Genomic DNA, 4,079 nt, shown 5'->3' with positions numbered 1-4,079 from the left:
TTTGGAGGGTGGGGAGGTGGGGACTGGTGGTGGGCAGGGGGTGTGGGTTGCAGGGGTGGGGGTTTTGTGAAGTGTCTTGTTTTGCAGCGGGTGGAGGTGAGCTGGTGGCTCGTGGTTGTTGGGCGCAGAGGAAAAGGAGCGGGAGATGTGCCTTGCAAGTTGGGAGTTGCGCATTGGTGTAGCTGACCTGGTCAGTTGTGTGGATTGCAGTAGAATGGTGAGTATCATTTCTGTGGTGGTCATGGGTGGGGCTTGGAGTGTTGGGAGGTGGGGAGTGCGGGTGGGTGGGTGTGTGGGGGGTGTGGATTGGAGGGGTGTGGGTTTTGTGAAAGTGGCTTGTTTTGGAGCAGGTGCCGGTGAGTTGCTGCATGTTGGTTGTTGGGGCGCAGAGGAAGAGGACCGGTATGTGGAGCTTGGAGCTTGACAAGTTGCTGTCCTAGGGGCAGAGAAGGACGTGCTGTGTGGTGGTGTGGAAGCAAGGTCTGGTTTTGAGAGGTGGGGGTTGTTGGGGCTGGCTGGTTGGTGGCTGGTGGTTGTGATGTTGAGGTTAGGGCTTTGGTTTGGGTGGGTGTTTGTGATTCCATGTGTTTGGAGGGCACTGGGCATAGCTTTCCAGGGTTGTGTGGCATTGTTTAGGGGGGCTGTAGGGGTGTGTGTGTGTGTGTGTGTGTGTGTGTGGTGTAGTGGGGTGTGGGGCTTTGAGATTGTTGTGTGTTGCCTGTAGGGGAGGGGGTTAAGAGTGTTGCCAATTTGGCTTGTGGATGCTGCTGAGGTTTTTTTTGGTTCTGGGAGGTCTGTGTTTTGCCTTCTGGTTGCGTTTTGTCTTTGTGTTGGGTGGTGGAGGGGACACGGGTGTTGGTGGTGTGGTGCGTGTTGTAGGCGTTGGCTGCGGGTGCAGCGGTGCCTGTGTGCTGCCTCCCAGAATTGAAACCAAGCCTTTTATGTGGGATGATTCCTTTTCTTTTTGGACAGTGTAGTGTGAAAGGGTGTGTGGGGTTGCAGTAGTTTGTGTGTGCTTGTGTTGGGTGTTGTGGGGAGGGAGGCTTGGTGTTAAGGAGAGGGGGGGGTATAGTTTGGTGGGGTGTGGGTGGACTTGGGAGGTGTGGATGTTTTTTGGGGTGATGGTTTTGTTTGTGTCTGGTTGGGGGGTGCGGGGGATGTAATGTGTCTATTGTGTTGGAGCATGTGTCAGTTTGGTAAGGAGGTGATGGTTGCCATCTGCGTTTGGAGGTATGTTGTGAGGTTGTAGAATATGTAAGGGGTGCCTTTTGTGTTGCATGGTGGCTGGTGGTGAGTGTGGTGTGCTGGGGGTTGGGTGTATGGAGTTGGATGTTAGAGACTGCTTTGGGGTGGTGTTTGTATTTTGAATGGCGTGTGGGTTGTGTGCTGGGTGTGGTTTTGTTTGTGTGGGTTGTTTGGATGGTTGGTGTCGTGTGTGGCGTGGTGGTGTGGGGTGGTTGTGTGAATGGGGTGTGGGAGGCGGGGTTGTTGCCGTGCTGTTTGCAAGGGGGGTGTACGGGAAGGGAGGTTAGGTTACTGGATGGGGTGTGAGGTGCAGGTGGTGGAGTGAGGGTTCAAAGTGATTGTTTGAGTGATCAGGTGTGGGTGTGGTTGGAGGGTGTGGTGGTGTGCAGGGGTGGGGGTTTTGTCAAGTGTCTTGTTTTGTAGGCAGTGGAGGTGAGTTGCTTGCTGCTGCTTGCTGGGCAGAGCGGAAGAGGAGTGGGAGATGTGGCGTGAAGGTTGTTGGCTGTGCATTGGAGTAGCTGAGCTGGTCGGTTGTGGGGATTTCCGTGGACTGGTGAGTATGGTTTTTGTGGTGGCCGTGGGTGGGGTTTGTAGTGTTGGGAGGTGGAGAGTGGGGGTGGGTGTGGATAGCTAGGGTGGCAGTTGGCTAAAAGTGTCCTGCTTTGTAGGAGGCGGAGGTGAGTTCCTGCATGCTGGGTGTTGGGGCACCGAGGAAGAGGCGTCGCAGATGTGGCTCGCAGGTTGGCCAGTGGATGTCGTAGGGGCTGAGAAGGAGATGGTGTCTGGTGGTGTGGAAGCAAGGTATGGTTTGGAGAGGTGGGGGCTGTTGGGCCTGGGCAGTTGGTGGATGGTGGGTGTGATGTTGAGGTTGTGGTGTTGTTTTGGCTGGTACTTTGTGGTTGCATGTATTTGGAGTGCAGTGGGCATGGCTTTCAAGGTTTGATGTGTTGGATTGTTTGGGGGGGCTGTAGGGGTGTCTGTGTGTGTGGGGTGGGGTGTGGGACTTTGGTCAGTTTGTTGTGTGTTGAGGCTAGGGGAGGCAGTTTACCATTTTGCCTGTTTGGCTGGTTGGTGCTGCGGAGGCTTGTTTTTGGTTCTGGGAGCTGTGTCTTTTGTGTTGTGTTTGTGTGTTGTCTTTGTTTTTGGTGGTGGAGGGGACACGGGTGCTGGTGGTGTGCTGTGTCTTGTAGGCTTTTGCTGGAGGTGCAGTAGTGCCTGTGTCCTGCTTTGCAGAATTGAAACCAAGCCTCTTATGCAGCGTGATGAATTTGCTTTTTTGACAGTGTTGTGGAAAAGGGTGGTTTGGGTTGCAGTACGTCGTGGGTGGTTGCCTTGGGTGTTGTGCGGATGGTGTTGTGTTGTTTAGGGGTTGGGGATGGCTGTAGTTGGGTGGGTTGTGGGTGGAGTTGGGAGGGGTGGATGTTTGTTAGGGTGATTGTTGTGTTTAGTTCTGGGTTGGGGGGGGGTTGTAATGTGTCTCTTGTGTCGCAGGCTGTGCCAGTTCGGTGAGGAGGCGATGGGTGCCATGTGCGCTTGGAGCGGTCCTGTGAGATTGTTGAATAGGTAAGTTGTGCTTTTTATGTTGGCTGGTGGGTGTGGAGGGTGCTGTGGTGGTGAGTGTGGTGTGGTGGCTGTGAGTGGTGCGTATGCAGTTGGATGTTAGAGAGTGGTTGTGTCAGGTATCTGTATTCTGACTGGAGTGTGCATTGTGGGGTGGGAGTGTTTTGATCTGTGTGGGTTGTTGTGAGAGTTAGCAAAGTGTGTGGTGTGGTGCTGTTGTTGGAATGCGGTGTTGGGGGGGTTGGTTGTCGTGCTTTTTGCAAGGGGGGCATAGAGAAAGGGAGGTTAGGTTGGTGGGTGCAGTGTGAGGGGCAGGTGGTTGGGTGAGGGTTCCAGGTATTGTTTGTGTGACGGATGTGATGTGGTGTGGGTGTGGTTGGAGGGTGCGGTGCGGGTGTTTTCTGAGCGGCGTGGTTTTGTAGGAGGTGGAGATGAGTTGCTGTGTGCTGGTTGTTGGGGCTGGGGGCAGAGTGCCACATGTGGCTGGCGGTTTGTCAGTTGGGCGTTGGAGTAGCTGAGGCAGCGCCTTGTGTGGATGCCAGAACGTGGAGTGTGATGGTTGTGGTGGGCATGGGTGGGGTTTGGAGGTGGAGAGTGGTGATAGGTGGGGGATGTGGGTTGTATAGGTGGGTGGGTGGGTGTTTGGGGGGGTGGTTTGGTAGGGTTTTGGGGTGTCCCTGTGGTATGTGCTTGTAGTGTAGGCTGTTTGGCTGTGGGTGGAGTGTAGGTGTGTGGCTGTGGGGCACGGTGAGTTGCTTGAGATGGTGGTGCTGTGCTTGTTGGTGTCTTTGGTGTAATGTTTGCGGTTTGATTGAGGTGGGGTGGGTGTTGAGGGTGCTTTTTGGGACGGAAGACATTTTGGGTTGCTGACTGCTGGCTTTGATGATTTGCAGGTGGCTGCTGGAAGAGGAGCAGATGTCTTGCTGCGACACTTTGGTGTGCAATAAAATTTTTGCAGGCTACTTGTGTGTGTGGTGGAGGGGAGCTGCATGTGGGTGTTTTGGTGCGGGTGTGGTGTTTGTGTTTCGCGGTGTTGGCTTTTGTGTGTTGTGTGTCGATGCTGTGTGTGTTGTTTGAGGTGGGGTGGGTGTTGAGGGTGCTGCAGAGGGGGTGTGGGCTGGGGTGATGTTTGTGTTGTTTTGCTTGTGGTAGTGCAGCAGCAGCAGTAGTTGGGAAAAGGCGTGGCTTTCCTGCCCTCCCCCGCTAGGGGGGCGTTTTGTTGGTGCCCCCCTAGGGGGATGTGGAGGACAGGAAAGCCACGCTGCCTGCTGAGG

At 54.8% G+C, this 4,079-nt stretch overlaps 1 long non-coding RNA gene across 2 annotated transcripts in view; it reads left to right on the top strand.

The window, feature by feature from the left end:
* Window positions 1–1,644: 1,644 nt before the first annotated feature.
* The window catches only part of LOC112552039, a 3,422-nt gene continuing 987 nt past the window's right edge, over window positions 1,645–4,079 (top strand). The window contains exons 1-4 of one of the 2 annotated variants that reach the window (XR_003096387.1): window positions 1,645–1,798; window positions 1,914–2,046; window positions 2,737–2,808; window positions 3,699–3,741. This is a non-coding gene — a long non-coding RNA (uncharacterized LOC112552039). Of the gene's footprint in view, window positions 1,799–1,913; window positions 2,047–2,736; window positions 3,308–3,698; window positions 3,742–4,079 lie in introns of those variants that run through there. The other variant, XR_003096386.1, reaches the window with a different exon arrangement.

Source organism: Alligator sinensis, unplaced genomic scaffold, assembly GCF_000455745.1.
Source record: "Alligator sinensis unplaced genomic scaffold, ASM45574v1 scaffold961_1, whole genome shotgun sequence".
NCBI lineage: Eukaryota > Metazoa > Chordata > Crocodylia > Alligatoridae > Alligator > Alligator sinensis.
This window is presented reverse-complemented; position numbering and strand designations above follow the sequence as displayed.